The sequence below is a fragment of the Pinus tabuliformis genome, chromosome 1_1, assembly GCF_031772625.1.
Source record: "Pinus tabuliformis cultivar Carrire ecotype Pingquan chromosome 1_1, CPIR1, whole genome shotgun sequence".
NCBI classification, from domain to species: Eukaryota; Viridiplantae; Streptophyta; class Pinopsida; order Pinales; family Pinaceae; genus Pinus; species Pinus tabuliformis.
The window spans coordinates 216,781,002-216,800,200 of NC_142297.1; positions in this window are offsets into that span (position 1 = coordinate 216,781,002).

Genomic DNA, 19,199 nt, shown 5'->3' on the forward strand with positions numbered 1-19,199 from the left:
TAGGGAGCGCCGGGGGTGGGGGTTGAAATGGCCTATCCACCATAGATCTCGACAGACATAATCGCAAATGCTCATTCCAACGCGTTGTTTATTTACAAGTGGCAACAAAATTTTGTTGTATTATAACTTTATAAAATGCAATATAAAATCAAATAACCAAAGTTTTAACTTAAAAAAAAAAATCATTTAAGAATCAGAAAGAAACATTTAACTTTGCATCGCTAATTTTATTCTTTTTTTATTTTTCTCAATATTTTTCATTTTTTCTCAATTTCATTTTTATCCCTTTTTGTTTTTTTCATTTTTCATTTTTTTTTCCTTTTTTCTTTGACATATAAATGTAAAAATGCAGAAGAATGTTGCAACATTGGCTCCATATGGGGATTTTGTTTCCCTGTGAGATGTAGAGAACATGCAAATCCATGCACCTTCTCCTTGGGCTATGGAGTCTTTGTTGTGAAAATCCTACTTTCCAGGGAAATGTAAATAAAATGGTAATGTGCAATGAATTATGATTGTAACATCTTTCAATACTGAATGTAGTGCTTGAGATATTGTCCATTGATAGAGAATGAAGAATACCTCCATTCTAGGTTCTACAAAATGAAAGTATTGTTTCCTTTAACCTCTGCAATGTTGAATGGCTCCAATGAGAGTTTATCAAATTTTCCATGTTTCCCTTTTTCTTCTCTTCAGGCATCCCATTTCAAAACCAGATCTCCTTCCCTGAAATTCCTTTCTCTAACTCTACTATCAGACAATTTTTCATCTTGTTTTGATATTGACGAAGTTTTTACTGAGCTTCATCTTTATCTTCATTCAATTCTATAATCTGATTGACTCTCCTAAAAAACTCTTCAGGTTCTCATTTGACACTTATAAAAACTTCATGATAGGGAAGGCTAGTGGTGTAGGAAAAATGGCCTAAGTGCCATAGACAAGATGAAAAGGGGATTTACGTGTTGAGATTTTGGGTGAAATTCTGTTGGCCCAAACTGCATACTTAAGATGACTGTTCCATTTTCTCTTATGATTTGCAAGTACCTTTTTTATTACCTTTACCAAACTCTTATTAGATGATTTTTCCATTCCATTCCATTGAGGTTAGTATGAAGTAGAATGATGCAATAGAATTTGATATTTCTAGAAAAATTATATCATTTTAACACTACTAAATTCTTGTGCATTATTTGTGACTATTTGTTGAGGAGATCCAAATCTAGATAATATATTTTCCTCAATAAATTTATTGACAACAGTATCTGTAGTATTTTTTACCGGGGTAGCTTCTACCCACTTTGTAAAGTAATTTGTGGTAGTTAAGATCCATATGTGTTGATTGCTAGATGTTGGATGTATCTCTCCAATGAAGTCTAGTCCCCATTGTAAGAAAGGTGCCTCAATTAAAACTAGAACAAGAGGAAGTGCTTCTAATCTTTGGTTTCTAGAAAAAATCTAACATGGGATGCAACTCCCAACTTTTGCCCCAACCCATGAAAAAAACTTCAGCCAATAGAAACTTGCTCTCAAAATCTTGTATGTTGTTGCTCTCCAAGCATAATGACCCTCGCATATTCCTTCATGAAACTGATCTATAACTCCTTCTGTTTCACTGTAAGTCAGACATAGAAGTAATATGTTTAATGGATCTTTCCAATACAGGTTAGCATTGATAATACAATACTTCATAGCTTTTAACCTAAGAGTTCTGCATTGATTTTTTATGAAATTAGGAGGGTATTCAAAATCACGAAGAAAATGCACAATATCAACATACCATTCAAATAATAGGAACTTTTACTCAACATGACGTGGAAGAGGAGTTGAGTCTGTAGAAGAATAGGGTTCTTGTCGATTCTTCTCTCTTGAACTTGGAGAAGGTTCTTGTGGATTCTTCTCTCCTGATACCTACATGATAGTGTTTATTCCCAAGACTTTGTAGTTAGCTTCAACCAACAACTTGGCTAAACCCTGCCCTTTTACCAGCTTAGTATATTTGATTTCTATATCAAATTCAATAATTTTAGCTATCCAAATCCCTCTCCTGCCATCTGTATCATGTTGGGTTAAAACAATTTTGACAACATTATTTGGGACATAGGAAGTAACAGGGGAGTGAAGGACATAAGTTCTGAAATATTTTAGAGCTTGTACGAGGGAATAAGATTTTTTTTCAATAATGTCATATTTTAGCTTTGCATCTCTCATAAATTTACTAAAGAAGGAAATTGGCTGGTCATCTTGGTTATCATTGTTTTGGAATAAAACAACAGCTAAATTGGTATCAGAGGAAAAAGAGAAAATGTTGAAGGGTTTTGTATAATCAGGGCTGGCTAGTACTGGGGCCTTAGAAATAGCCTTTTTGATTTGTGTCAAATCATATCTATCCTGCACTCTCCATTTAATCTCATGATCTTTATTCAACATGTCAGTAATATCTTTAATAATTTCAGTATAGTTTGGTATAAATCTCCTTAGAAAATTAATCTTTGCTAAAAAAGCTTGAATTTTATTTTATTTTATTTATGGGGAGACCAATTAACTCAATGGCTGAGACTCGTTTTGGATCAATTACCACTCCTTATTTTGATATGATGTGGTAAAGTAAGTTTCCTTCCTTTATGGCAAACAAAGATTTCCACTCCTTATTTTGATATGATGTGGTAAAGTAAGTTTCCTTCCTTTATGGCAAACAAAGATTTCTTTCGGTTGAGCGAGATTTCAAATTTTCTGCACCTATCAAAAATCTTTCTCAGGTACTTTAAGTGTTGGAAATAACACTGAGAGGGGGGGAGGGGGTGAATCAGTATTATCAGATTAATAAATTTATTTCCCAAACAGATTTGTATATGCTACTTCAGCTAAGTGAACTAGTGTGTACACGCGTCTGTACTTAAAGCAACCAACATATATGCAGAGAGCTTTTGATTTACCCAATTTATCATGCATTGAACTTCAACCAATATATCAGAGATTTATTAGATAGTGTAGTAAAAGTAGTATAAAACATCACACATAAGCAACACACATGAACACCAAGATATAAGGTGGAAACCCAATGTGGGTGAAAACCACCTGTTGTTGTCGTCTCTGTCTTCTTTTAATAATAAGAAAATCTGTTTACAACATTGTACTAGTGCAGATTCATACCAGTACGTAGGCTTCTACCTGCATAAGGTTGCTACCTTCTCTTGTTCTCCAGTTTCTACGGGAAGGGAGCTACAACCCCCTAGCTCTTGTACTAGCCAATATGTTTACTAGTACATAGGTGCCAGCCTATAGAAAACTTCATTCTTTTACCAGGGACCACGTTTCATGAATTTTTAGACTGGATACTCCTGGAACACAATGCCACAATCTGAAGGGCACGCTTCATTCAATTTTCATACTGGACCCATCAACAACATCATAAAATCTGAATCAACCAATCACTGAACCTGAATCTGATTATTTAGAACACTATCACCAGAATACAGTCACCAGAACCCAAAGCAGAACCCTAAACTTTGTAACGCAAATAGAAACAACTGAAACATACTTTATAGGGTATACACTACTTCCATGTGTTGAACCTATGTGTATACGCGCTTTTATCAAAGCCAACCAGCGTACACATATGTAAATATTAATTCATAATTTTTTAGCTATTCCAGAATTCAGTTATACCTAGACCATGATATTTACAGAATAACGCATGCGTCAATATTCAGATCTAGCTTATACATGATCAAACCATATAATGATAATTCAATTTAAGCCTTAATATCATGATTCATCATTAGATCTTATCCTTCATCAACCGCTAAGGTTCATCCTTGGTTCAGATCCAGCAAAGTACCATAATCCAATCACCTGCATAATAGATCTCACACTTCATCAAATATTCGATACATGCACACCTTGGCCTAATGATCTTCTCCTCCTTATATAGTTTTAGGCATTTCTCAATACCATGGATCAAAACCACTTGGGACCAATACCTTGGACCAAATACCTACGGTCAATACCTCTAACCAAATACTTTGGACCAATACCATGGATCAAAATACCTTGGACGAAACCACGGACCAAAAGCTTAGTTTTCCAACATATACACACTTTTCCTTCTGTGAAAGTGTGTGTATATGTATATGTAACCTGTGGTTAGTGAACCTACGTGTATACGTAGCTTGGTCAAGGTGAACCTGCGTATACCTTTCTTTCTTCATTCTGTGTAGTCTGATCTGTAATTCTTTGTTGTTAACCTATTGTACTGTGATCATCCATCTGAGTGAGTTTCCATCAAGGAAAACACCTGTATCATAATGGAAACATTAAGTGCTTTTCATTGGAGTTTGAAAACACTATTAGATCATCCATATAAATAACAATAAACTTATTAATTTTTCCAACAAAAGCTAAATCCATATCTCTTTGAATTGTTTCTCCTGCATTGGTTAAACCAAATGGAATCCTAGCATACATAAAAGTACCCCAGGAGTTGTGAATGTTGTTTTCTCTCTATCTTCTGGACTTACCAAAATTTGGTTGCATCCAGAGAAACCATCTAAGCATGGAAATTCTATTAGAACCTAAAATATTTTGCAGTGATTGATCCATTTTAGGAAATGTATAATTGTCTTTTAAGGATGATTTGTTCAGATTTCTAAAGTCCACACATAGTCTTATTTCACCATTCTTTTTTCTTACAGGTACTAAATTTTCAATCCATTCAGAATATCTAAGAGGAACAATAATATTGGCATCTAACAATTTCTTTGGTCCTTTCTCAATGGTTGGAAGCAAAATCATATTTATTCTTCATAATTTATTTTGGAATGGTTTGGCTTATGGTTTTAAAGCGATCTTATGCTCAATGAGATTTTTATCATAAGTTTTGAGCTCATCATAGGACCAAGCAAATACATATTTATAATTCTTTAAGAGATTGATATACTTGTATTTTATATCCTTGGGTAGTGATGTTGAAATTTTCACATTCTTAATTTCTTTATCAGTTCCAATGTTACAGTCTTCTACATCCTCTTGTGGTGTGTTTAATAACGAAGTTTTTAAAAAATCATTATGATCAAAAGGATTTTTGAGAGGGATTAAACCCTTGGGAATGTAATTGTTTGGCAATTGGAGGATATTAAGATCAACTATTTTATTATTCATTTGTGAGGATTCATTTTCAAGAGTTGATTTATGATCAATAATTTGTTCTTCTTCAATTTGCAAAATTGAAAAATCATCAATTTCCTGTAGGAAGCTCTTCAATTGTTCATCTTCTTCAAACGCTTGCCAGTGTTTAAGGTTGTTAGGGATTGAAGGCCTATATTTTACCTGAATTTGATATTGGAGTTGCATTGGATTAGGAGCTTTAAAGGAGCTTGCAGATATTGCTAAAGAGTCTGCATAAATGTTCTCATATCTTGGGATTGTTGTAATGTTAAAAGATTGGAATAGTTTTCTATAGAATCCCATACCTCATTTCAGTAAGATCCAATCCTATGATGTTTTTCTTGGCATAGATTTCTTACTTGTTTGACAATTAATTTTGAGTCACTGAAAACACTTAAATTTTGAACTTTCAAACTTTTAGCCAACTCAAGGCCTAAAAGTAGGCTTCATATTCTACTACATTATTAGTAACATCTAAGTCTAACTTAAAGGATTGGGTTATTTTTTCTCTAACTAGAGAAATTAGTACAATTCCCACAACAACCCCATCTTTAGAGAAAGCCTGATCAAAGTATAACTTCCACACATCAGTTTTTATATATTCTAGGTTTATTCACAATCTGTTCAATGCTAAGTTGCGAATTTTGGAGATCATTATATGACAATGTGAAACATCCAAAATCCTTATTAATAACATAAATCAAATTATTTATTGCTTGATCAGCGCTACAAACAGTATTAATGAATCTTACCTCTTTTTATAACCTAAGCTATTCACCCCCATATACAGGAATAGTAGCATAGGACATATCTATCTGCACACTTCCCCCTAATTTGGCACAACATGATCTTGATAGAAACATTCCAAATTTTGGATGGATATATGTGACTACAATGTCTAGTACTACACTTGTTATAGGGATTTGTGCTAAAGTTGGTATTTATCAGTCTGAGACAAGGAACTTTCTTGGAGTCAAAGGTGTACAAATCATGTTAAGGTCTGGTAATTTGCAATTGTAGTTGATCTATGATTACTTTGGGCATCAAATTGTGAGAGGCCCCATAGTCTAACATACATTTTTATAGAATAAAATCATGAACTTTGAGAGTAACATAAAAGGGAGGAACGTTCTCATCAATCATGTCAGAACTAGGACCAAAAAACATTGATGGTTTTTTGTCCTGTAAATTGATTACGTCTCCCTCAACATCTATACTCTAGGATTGGATCCAATTTGATACTTGATTTTTGTATCCAAGGTTTTTGGAGAGTTTAGACAGTGGAAAAGATATTTTGACTCTCTCTAACTCTTTTTCTACATTGAAACTCTTGGAACAATTTTTTCAAAAGTATTATGTTCATTGGGTTGAGTTAATTGATCAATTACAGTTGTTTGGGTTTCAACAGTTTTTACTGGCAGTTCATTGATTGTAACATTCTTGGTTGGCCTACTAAGGCCTGGTCTAGGCCTCAAATCATATCTTCTATTTAATTCAACTATTAGAAACTGTGAGAAGGCTTGATACTTAGAAACCTGTGAAGTTTCTTGATTTTGAATTAAAGCTTGATCATTGGAAATTGGAATAATAGCAATCTGTTGTGATGGATCGCCGAAATAATTTATGTCATTATTAACTAATGGTCCAGTTTCCTTGGATTCTTGATCATCACTCATCAACGATGGTTGAATTTTTTGATCAGGGTTGGGTCTTTGTAAAATCTGGGGTTGAAAAGGTCTTTTGTATTGAGCTTGAGGTCTATTTGATGCTTGTTGAAAAATTCTAGGTTGTGCTTCTATTTTTGAAATCCTATTTGAAATATTTCCAAGTAAGTGATTTCATCAATTTTGTGATCCTCAGTTTTGCTTTTAGAAGAAGAAACTCATTCTTCCCTAACTTTAATTTTCCTTTCAACTTTTTCAGCCTTTGCTTTGAGTTTGGTAGACATTGATCTATTTGCCTCAACCTCAATAGCATTAGTCTGCACGTCTGCTAGGGTTACATAAGTCCTTTCTCTAAGCATAACTGCAAATTCATCATCAAATAATTTAGAGAACGTAACTTTGGAAGCAACTACTGTTGGTTTGCAGTCAAGTGGAATTTTATTGTAAACTTTGTTAAATAATTTTATAAAATCAACCATAGGTTCACCAGGGTTTCCTTATAGGTCATCAAACTCAGTGAGATAGTAAACTAGCTCTTTTTTAACACCCCATTGGTTTCTAAAAATGTTAACTAATTCATTCCAGTTATGGATAGAGTTAGCTTGCAATTGTGTAAAGCAAATTCTAACATTACCTTTAAGATATTGAATAAACAATATTATATAGACATTTTGTGTTCAATATTCATGTTATCAACAAAGTCTAAGAAACCAGCCAAATGATCTTCAACAGACAAACCAATTTCACCATTGAATCTAGCAAGTGCTTCAGATATCCATCTGGGAAATTATTCATCTGATTGGCAAAAACTAAGGTTGCATATCGAGCTTGAATGATGGGCAGAATACCAGCCATTTGATCAGATGAGGATGAGGAGGATGAATATGATGAAGGAGATGTTGATGAACTTTCAGGAGTTGTAGGGGGTGAAGATGATTAGGAAGAATTTATAGAGGTTTTTATTAATGGTGTTTGAATGACTAACTTCTGTTCTTCTAGACCAAACTTTCCTTCACTATCAAACAAAGGGTTTTTGTAAATAGAAAAATTGTCCTCGGGGCTAACAAAAGTAGATGGGTAAGTGTGAATTACTAAAGAAATAAAATCACTAGGTTTTAATTATGGTAAATCTAGACCTAGTTCTGTTTATGATTTAGGGGATATGGAAAGGGTTTTAGGAATCTAGTAGGTTTCGAATTGATAAACTAGAAGAGTTGACTACAAATCAACTCCTTTAGATAACAGGTCTAACACTTTTGGTGATAGATCTGATAATTTAGGATTGATTGGGAAAATTCTAAAAGGATCAACTTCATAAACAATTTTATATGGATGTATTACAAAAGTAGAAGTAGAGGCATCTAGTCTTTGCCTTGTAGAGGAAATTCTTAATAGTCTCTCAGGATTTAATAGTGGAGAATAAAGTTGTGGATCTAAGAGATACCTAGTGTGTCTATGTGAAGCTAGTTTATTTTCGTGGAATCACCAGGTGAATTATTTTAACCAACTAAACTTTTATTCACCATTAAAGGGTAAGCTTCAATCGTTGTCCCAAGGAAAAATAATTCAATATTTTTCATTCCCCAACAATGGCACCAGTCTGATGTTGTACCTCTGTAGATAATTCTAGGTTAGGAATTATGCTAGAGCATCTAAAATGTTTTGTTGGTTTTTAAAGTTTTTGGATGACCAAAGCTCTAAACTGTTTGAACAGGTGCAATTCCTAATTACTTATGATTCAATAGAAGGGTTGATTCTTCACCTCTAAACAACAATTTAGCTTTGATTTAGATGTGTAAGGTTGAAACGTTATAAACTATATGATTTTTTAAACATCAAACATATTATCTAACCATCATATACAATGGATGTGTGTAAAACACTTTTACAACCAAACAATATATGTTTAAGACAATTAAGGGAAGATGACAATTTAATGATGTAGAGTAGTTAAATCAAATAGGCAGTTTAATCAACTAATCCATGTAAAAGATTATAACTTCAAGGTGGATTTAAGATAAATTGAAAATCAATATTATCTTAACCAGAACTCCCATAAAATTCAAAACATATGTAGGTAAAGCAAAGTGAAAATGATGAAAAAGAAAGACTTACAAGAACACAATATGTTTTGAAATGAATCCATAATCCTTTTATTACTTCAGAAATAACTTCGAAGGATATAAGTTTGCTCAAAAGTCTATCACAATGGTTCAACCATTTCTAAGTCTTATTTCTAAGTATTTATAGAAAATATTACATCTGAGATCGGGTTCCAAACTCAAATACATTTACAAAATAATATTTGTTTTAAAAACACAAATATTTTAGATATAGAGGGAAATTGGGAAAATCTGCTAGAAATTGCTGCATTGTTGAGGCTATGTAGGAGTTAGATGATGACTACTACTTCTTTGTTGGAAATGTTGTTCTTTTTATGCTAAAAATCTTGAATTGCAATTACACTTCATTCAACTAATTCAAGCAGCTGGTCACACCTCTCTTCACTTGGGATAGAAAATCCAATCACATTTCTGAATCTTTCATCCACCTCGGTGTAAATGTCAAAAGTAGGTTTATTTACAAAAAGGTGGTGGACTTCACATTGGATATTCAAATAAAATTGTATTCCCTATATGAAAGCTTCATCACTGATAACTCATTTAGATTTTGCAAACTTGGAAGCATCAACACCTATGTTACATAATTTTTCTTGATATTTTTCTAATGGGATCAATTTTCCATTAGAATTCCTATGTGGGCAAGCCTTTTTCCTGCAACAAAGTAAATTTTATGTTCAATCTCTTGACCTGTGTTAGTGTCAGTATTTGCATACTTCCATCAGGGATCAAATTTTCTCTTTGCATTGTCATTTTAGGGGTCCCATACTAAAAATTTTGCATCATTCCATTAGGTCATGTCAAATTGATCCTTTGATGGTTGTCTTCTCTTCAAAAATTCCAATTTTTCCCTCATAGAGTATAATTGCTGACCCTTCTTCAGGTTGTCTTCAGTTATGGTTTCATGGTCAATTTGTAATCATGGTCCATTAGGTCATAAGGAATGTTTTCATTAGGTCTTAGGGTTTCACCACCAAGGTCAAAAGTTTGATTTTAAAGTGTAAATAAAGGTTAGCAAGGGTATGAGGATGATTGATAAATCAAGCATGATGGTTTGTAAGTCATAGCTACTGAGTTATTATCTTTTAACCTAATGTAATTTTCACCTCAAAAACATGTTTTTGAGGTGAAAACAAAGTATTTTAAGTTTATTTGTATTTCATATGTAATTTTAAGTCCCTATATGTAATAATTGATCTCAGCTACACCAGAGAATTTCTCCTTGCTGCAAGACAAAGAACACTGCAAAAATCAAGTCAAATTGAGCATTTATCCACCTGCAAAGACACAAAGAAGAAAAAGGCATTAAAACAGAGTTTTAAAGAAGAACAAGAAACATTAGAAAAGTGGGTTTTTCAAGTGAAAAATCAAAATCCACTCCTATTTAAGCCCTCACATTTCATTTTCAAATTCATTATCTTCATTTGCCAAGCAAGGAGTGAAAAGGTGAGAAAAGAAGACAAGCTTGAGTGAGTTAGAGTGAAGAAAGCCCGACACTACGCTTTTGGTAGAGTGGCACTATGCTTTTGGCTGAAGCAAACTGGCACTGTGCTTTTCACCTGGTGCTGTGCTTTTACCTGATTTTCCTAGTGCAAATTAACACAGGCGCTGCACTTTTGTCCTGGCGCTGCGCTTCTGAGCGTTGGCGCTACGCTTTTAGCAGGAGAGCCCAAAAACCTCCAAACCCTCAAGCAAACTTCAAAATTGCTCTTGCTCTCCATCATCACAGGTAAGTAGATATCCCTCACCTTGGTTTTGATTTGAAAATCTAAGTTATAAGCATCGTTTTCCATGTTTAATCTCAAACCCTAAAATCTCCCTAATGATGCTTAAACCCTAAATCCTTACTATTCATCCTAGCACCCAGCCCTACAGTCCTAAAATTCCCCTATCCCTATTTCACTATCACCCTATCCCTTTTTCCCCTTTACCACTATTCCATATCATTCACATTCCCCTTTGTCCCTCTTCCCCAAGAGAAAATCTCAAGCAAACAAAACCCTCCCTCTCATTTCCTACTCCTCCATTCATTTCCTAGCCACAAGCTCATCTTCTATCCCCTCATTCCTCATTTCCATACACCTCAACCTTGCAAACATGGACCTGGAAGACCAAGACTATGAGGAGGAGAACACAGGTAGTGACACTTCAGTAGATAGAGCCATGCAACCGAGAAAACCACACAAGGGAGGTAGGATTATCAGAGAAGAGCCATCAAACCTTAGGGAATTGCAGGCCTCTAAGTTGGCTGTCACATGTTTCAGATACCTTGGCTGCTATGAATTCTGTGAATAGGTAGAGAGAGTTCAATATCACCCGGAGCTCACTAGACTTTTTGCAGCCCATCTTCAGGACAATAGGGTGACTCTTGCTGGGGTAACTTTCACCATTTCATCTTCCATCATTTCAGATGCCACTAGGATTCCTAATGTAGGGGAGAAGTGGTTCAAGCGCCAGGATCTGGATGAGTACTATTATGAACCTTATATCAAACCCCAGTACAGAAATGAGGTGAAGAGACTATTTCCTTTCAGATTTCTTGAGAACAAGTATGTCCCCATGATGAAAATCATCATGAAGTATTTCACTTGTGAGGGCAGATTCTCCAGGCTGTACACTTATCACATCAGGCTCCTCATGCATTTTACCAGGGTGAGGATGTTAAACCTCCCTTACTACTTGTTCAGGAGTATTGAGAAGATGGCTTATATTGTCCAAAGGAAGCCATACCCTCAGCACATGAGCAATCTTTATCATTACTCCCTGATCAAGGTCATTGTGCTACATCATCTCAGTCTCCTTAACATCTCTTGGGAGACCTTTATTTCTCATGATATCTTAAGGGGTCCTCAAATACCTCTGCCAGTGTCTCAAGAAGCAAGAGGACCTTCTATCCAAGTAAAAACAGATGAGGAGGCCAAGGAGACAAGAACTACTGGGGTGCCCATTTACATGACATATCAGAGGGGCACTAGGAGATTATTTGCAGCAGATAGGCAAGTGTTTTCTCCACGGGATGTGGAAGGGCCCTTGCCTTCTTCATCAACTCTTAGGAAAATGCTAGCTCCATAGGATGTGGAAGGGGCTTTGCCTTCCTCATCGACACAATAGGTACAGGTGTAGTAGCTGCACAAAGGCAAGGAAAAGATGCTAGAGTAGAGTCTTGATGATGAGGAGGAAAGGGACTTTGACTTGACTAAGCATGATGAGCCAAAACAATGTTATACTCATCATGGGGTTGAAATCATTGACTTAGAGGCTCAGGACGAAGAAACCATCAAATACATAATCATACGAGAAAAAGAAGCTCAAGTGCAAGCTTTGGTAGACAATTTGGAGAGGACCAACTATGTTATTACATACTTGGAGCAAGAAAACAAACAATTGAGTGACAAACAAGTCCTCATGGAGCTAGAAATTCTCAAGTTGAAACGACAAAGTGGCAAAGAAGAACAAGTCACTTTGACTCCTATTGAGTAGGAGATTGAAGATGATAGGGAGACTTGGCTTGAAAGAGTCAACCTACACCTTGAGAAGCTGCTATAGAAGGCCAACAAAGATAATCATATGATCACACACATGGCCTATAATTATAGGACCCAAAACAAGATTTGAAATATGAGGGTCAAGAGAATGAAAACTAGGCTAAGGCGGGCCTTGAAAGGCAAAAAGGAGGAGGATAGACTTAGGATGCTAGCTGAAGCTTCCTTGGCTCATCAAAGCACATGATGATGGTGCTTCTCACCAATTTTGGGCAATTTTTGAGCAAATTTTGTCATTTGCAAATTTTGGATTTCAATACACAGGAAAATTGCCTAAAAGCGTAGTGCTAGAGGAACCCAATGAAGAAATGGTTTACCTTTTTGGATTTAGAGTGATGAGGACATGCACCCTAGCAAGTTTCAAAGTTTTTGGGTAGAACTGGTCCACCAAAAGGTCAAAAAACACCCTAAAAATGACCTTTCTGCCACTTTTTGGACACACAGAAGCAGTCTTGGGAGAATCAAGTTTTGAAGGGTCAAATGAGCTCCAAATGCAGAAATTATAGGTTTTTTGAAAAGTAGACTTGAAGAAATTTTCAATGAGCTATCATTGGCTCAATTTGGATGCCGGGAAGGCCTCCAAAAGTGTAGGAATTTACAGGGTAAGTTCCTCTGAAAGAACACCAAATGGACACCGCTCACAACCAGATCACAGATCAATACACCAGTATTTTTGACGTGGTTAAAACCCTCAAAGAGGGAAACAGTCCACCGCATGAGCCAAAGTGGCCACTTCAGGCAATTTATTAATCAAAGAATGAAAATTTACATAAGCTTCTCTCATGCATGGATTACCCTACAAATGACCCTCCATGCGCTTTAAATAGAATTCATGGACCAATCGGGTGTCAAGCCACGGATCAAGTGTCGGTAATACCGAGGAGAGAATGAACCGTCGGATCACTACATATCGTGACCGTCGGATTGTAAGTTACAAAATGTACAACGGTAAAGAAACACACTTTACCTAACTCTATACCTAACTCTACACTAGACCAAGTTGTACTTAATTATTTCCTATGTGTCGGAATATCCTAACATCCCCCCTTAAGAACAACTTGGGATAGGATTGAAGGATTTACAAATATGACACAATAGGAGAAGGAAGGAGGCAATAGAGCCTATCCCCCCTTAGTGACAACTTCCTGAACTCCAACCATAAATCAAAGTTTAGTGAACTTCGCCTCTGTGAGAGCCTTTGTGAAGATGTCTGCAACTTGATCATCTGTTGAACAATATTGCACTTCAAGAACATGGTCGTGATTGAGCTTTTTGATGAAGTGCATGTGCAGTTCAATGTGTTTGCTGCGCTGATGTTGGACTGGATCTTTGCATAGCTGAATGGCACTTTGATTATCACACCAAAGTGTAGTCGGATGCTGCTGCTCAAAGCCAAACTCTGACAGGATCTGACGAAGCCACAAGGCTTCCTTACTAGCTTCTACAGCACCATGATACTCTGCTTCTGCTGATGAAAGAGAAATGGCACCCTGTTTCTTGCAAGCCCATGTAATAGGTCCTAAACCAAGAGTGAACACATAACCGGCAGTAGACTTCCGATCATCAGGGTCACCAACCCAATCGGAATCAGTGAAACCAACCAATAGAGGAGATGCTTCGGCACTGTAATGAATCCCAAACTGAACTGTACCTCGAACATAACGAATTATTCTTTTAGCTGCTTTCCAATGACTTTCACGGGGGTTTTGCATGAACCGAGCAACAAGGCCAACAGCAAAGGAAAGGTCAGGACGAGTATGGGTTAGATACAAAAGTTTTCCTACAAGTTGACGGTATAAGGTAGCATCAACTTCAGGAGAAGTACAAGTGACTAAGAGTTTGACTCCAGACTGAAAGGGAGAAGGGGCTGGCTTACAGTCTTCCATGTGAAAATGACGTAGAATATCACAAGCATACTTGGACTGGGAAAGGGAAATACCCTCCTTGGATTGCAAGACTTGAAGACCGAGAAATTAGTGTAAGTGTCCTAAGTCTGTCATTTCAAATTTCCTTTTGAGGCTAGACTTCACATGGTTTATAAGGTTGGGATCACTACCAGTAAGGATAAGATCATCAACATAAAGAACAAGGATGATAAGAGAGTTGCCCACTTTCTTGGTGTAGACAGTATTGTCAGAATGACACCTAGAAAAGCCAGATTCTAAAAGAAAGCTATCCATTTTGGCATACCAAGCCCGAGGAGCTTGCTTGAGACCATAAAGGGATTTCTTAAGTCGAAAAACAAGGCTAGAGTCTTTTGTATGAAGCCAATGGGTTGTTCCATATATATTTCTTCATGCAAGTCCCCATGCAAGAAGGCAGATTTAACATCCATCTGATGGACTTCCCATTTGAAAGAGGCAGCAAGGGAAAGAACAAGGCGGATAGAGTTCATTTTGGCAACAGGGGAGAAGGTTTCAGTGTAGTCAATGCCCTCAACCTGTGAAAAGCCCTTAGCAACAAGACGAGCTTTATGTTTATCAACTTTTCCATCTGGTCTATACTTGGTTCTGTAAACCCATCTGCATCTAACAAGTTTTCGTCCCTTTGGTAAAGGAACAAGATCCCATGTATCATTTGCCAATAATGAATGATATTCTTCATTCATAGATGCTTCCCAATCTGGATGGCCTGAAGCTTCTGCAAAGGTGTCAGGATCATAATTTACTGGAGCTTGAGCCAGTAAAGAAGAGGCTCTCTCGAACTGAGAACATGTGCGTCGCTGATCTGTAGGATCACCGGCAAGATCACCTGCTGCATCTCGAGTAGCACGAACCCATTTTGGAAGCTCAGGAGCTGAAGGAGGATCCTGAGATGGTGGGGGAGGATTGTCATCCTCACTTTCATCATCTGAAGAAGAAATGTTTTCAAAGGTAGAAGAGATAGGGAGAGGTGGCACATCCGCCAGGCTAGGCTCGCAGGCCGATATATTTTCATCAAATTTTACATCTCTTCTAATGATGACATTTAAGTCTATAGCCTTTTACATCTTCAGAATATCCAACAAAAGTACATTTTTCACTCTTAGGTTCTAAAGCTTTATGCTTTTCATCTAGAATATGGGCCCACGCTTCACTTCCAAAAACACGAAAGTGACTTACATCTAGTTTGATTGAGCTCCATGCTTCTTCTGGAGTGATATTCTTTAAAGCCTTAGTAGGAGTGCGATTTATTATGTAATTTGCACAGTTAATTGCTTCTACCCAAAAACTAAGACCAAATCCTTTAGATTGTAGCATACAATTAGCCATTTCCTTTAAGGTGCGATTCTTCCTTTCAGCTACACCATTTTGTTGTGGAGTATATGGAACAGTATGTTGCATTTGAATTCCACTCTCAGTGCAATAGTTGATGAATGTGTTTTTAACATATTCTCTGCCATTATCAGATCTTAACTTAAGAATTTGATGTCCAGATTGTTTTTCAACAAAGGCCTTGAAGGCCAAAAAAGTGTTAAATACTTCACTCTTGAGTTTTAAGAAGTATACCCAAGTGCGTCTGGAGAAATCATCAATGAAAGTTAAGAAATACTTGCAACCAGAGAATGACACAACTGGAAGTGGACCACATAAATCACTATGCACAAGCTGTAAAGGGGCTGAGGCGTGCCAAGAGGCACGTTTTTCAAAACTGTCCCGATGATGTTTTCCGAGTACACATCCGGAACAAACACCATCTCTGCAAGATACCATAGGAAGACCTGTCACCATATTTTCTTTACATAGATGCTGAAGGGAGCGATAGTTTAAGTGACCAAATCGCTCATGCCAAAGTTTGCTCACTTCATCGTTATGAGCAACAAATACTGAGGGAAGATTTGATGACCCAAAGTTGTGAAACTTATACAACCTTGTAGAATCATCAGCAATGCCAGTAGCCAAAATCTATTTAGGATCTTTTAAGTCCTTGATTACAACATCATGAGGTGAAAATTCAACGATTTTACCTTCACCTGAATGAGTTATCTGATATACAGATAGAAGGTTGCAGGATAAGGTTGGAACACATAATACATCATTAAACTGACCATTGTCTAGATGAACAGTTCCAGTCCCTACAACATTAAGAGATCTATCATCACCAACATATATATTTTTGGTGTTACAATCATTTAAAGAAGAAAACATGGCTTTGTTTTTGGCCATGTGATAAGAAGCTCCAGAATCAATGAGCCACTCATGAGAATGAGAAGAAGAAGATACATTTAATGCATAACCAGACCAAGATGATTGACAATGACATGCAGAAAGTGCCATTCCTGAAGATGAAGTTGAAGATTGCCCCAAATGGATGTTATGCTTCTTCATTGTTGCTTCCAAGGCTTCCATATTTTTAAAGCATTTTGATTCTAAGTGGCCATCTTGATTACAAAAATTGCAATGTCTATCAGTCTTCTTCCATTTGTTTTTATTGGTCTTATCATTTTGCTGAAATGATCTTTCATTTTGGGGCTGAAATTGCTTAGGACCCTTGTTTGGTTTAGGACCATTCTTTTTAGGATATGACTTCTTAGGATTCTTTGAATTTGGTTGCTGCTGGGCGGCTAACGCTTTCTTGGAAGAGTTTCCAAGATTAAGAAGACCAAGGTGTAAGAGTTTTTCTTGTTCTCTTATTAAAGAATCACAAAAAGAGTCAAAGGAAGGGGCTTGTAGTCTTTTCCTTGAGAAATGAAGACTTCTCTTGTAGAATGGAAGGTGGAAACAAATACAGAGTAGGCTGGTCCCAACTTAGTAAGGATGGAATAAATAAGGTTACTATCTTCTTTCTTAACCTTAACACCTTCCAAAAGATATCTAAGGGTCTTGAACTTAGACAAGAAATCTTCAATGCAAGAAAAATTATTAGGGTCCAATTTAAGCAACTCATTTTCAAGTTGATGGGCTCTAATTTCATTTTTAATCCCAAAAACTTTATTGATTTGTTCCATTGCTTCATGAGGAGTTTCAAGTTCTGCAATATGGAATCTAAGATCTGGAGAAATAGACATCCCTATCAAACCACGTGCTTGATCTTGTCTATTTTCCCATTTAGCAGCCTTGTCTTCATCTTTCGGTTTCTTTTCTTGGCCCGTGGCTATTCGGTAGAGACCTTTACTTCTAAGTAAATCCTCCATGTAGGACAACCATTGGAAGTAGTTGGTGCTGTCAAGGGTAACTTGGTATTGACTTTCCATTTCAACATAAAATGAAGCTGAAGATGCTGAAAGTAAGTGTTCCAATGGATAGATCTCGAAAAATTAGGCTGGTTTAAAAAAAACAGCTATGGAAAAGGCTTCCGGATGAAGAAGTTATGGCTTTTTGAAAAAAAGTTGTTGAAGTTGCCGACGAAGTGCGGGAATGTGCGGAAATGAAAAAGTCTGCCCCCACAAAATGGAGACTTGAACCCAAGACCTCTACTCTCTTAAAATAGCTTTGAACCAATTGATCTATACAAAAAATTTTAGAGAGAGAGAGAGAGAGGGGGGGGGGGGGGGCCTTGGGTTGCGTGCTTGCTTTGAGAAAACTCTTTTTCCCTACAAAACAAAAAACACAAAACCCAACACGGACATGCAAAAAAAATGAACCTTATGGCTCAAAATTAGCTTTACCCAAAAAAATAAATATTTTCAAAAATTGAACCTTGCGGCTCAAAGTTAGCTTTAGCCGAAAAACTAAATATTTTTCTCAATGTTTCTGATTTTCCGGGATCACACTAAGGTGCAGGGAAAAGAGCATACGCATGAGAAAAATCCTTCCTTTCTGTTTCTGATTTTCCCAGATCGCACAGAGTCGCAGGGAAAAGAGCATATGCAGAAATGAAAGGTATAGATCCAGTTAAAAAAAAGCTAAATAAACCAAAACCGAAATAAGCAGAGAGAAAATAACAGTAAACTGGAAATAAACACGGTATACCTCCAGATCTTAAAAATGACGCAGCTAGGGCTACCGGAAACCTTTTCGCGTGAAACGAAAGGGGTTCCTCACTGGAACAGATGCTCCGAACACAACAGAGCAGTCCTCTCGGCCCAAAAGTAGTCAGAAACAACAGATCTAGGAAACGACAGTCGGATGTAGTTCTACCGGCTTCAGATTTGGATCACCAACGGACGCGGCCCTAAAATAGCTCTGATACCATGTAGGAATTTACAGGGTAAGTTCCTCAGAAAGAACACCAAAAGGACACCGCTCACAACCAGATCACAGATCAATACACCAGTATTTTTGACGTGGTTAAAACCCTCAAAGAGGGAAACAGTCCACGGCCTGAGCCAACGCGGCCACTTCAGGCAATTTATTAATCAAAGAATGAAAATTTACATAAGCTTCTCTCATGCACGGATTACCCTACAAATGACCCTCCATGCACTTTAAATAGAATTCATGGACCAATTGGGTGTCAAGCCACAGATCAAGTGTCGGTAATACCGAGGAGAGAATGAACCGTCGGATCACTACATATCGTGACCGTCGGATTGTAAGTTACAAAATGTACAACGGTAAAGAAACACACTTTACCTAACTCTACACTAGACCAAGTTGTACTTAACTATTTCCTATGTGTCGGAATATCCTAACAAAAAGGGACCTGAATGTGGCGCTGCTTTTTTGACGTTTTTGCTCAGGGTTGCTATTTTTCCAGTTTTTTATTGTAATCATGGTTTCTCTCTCATGGTGGATGATTTACCATTGTAAATGATGAATTGGAATGTAATTATGATAGACAAATAGTGA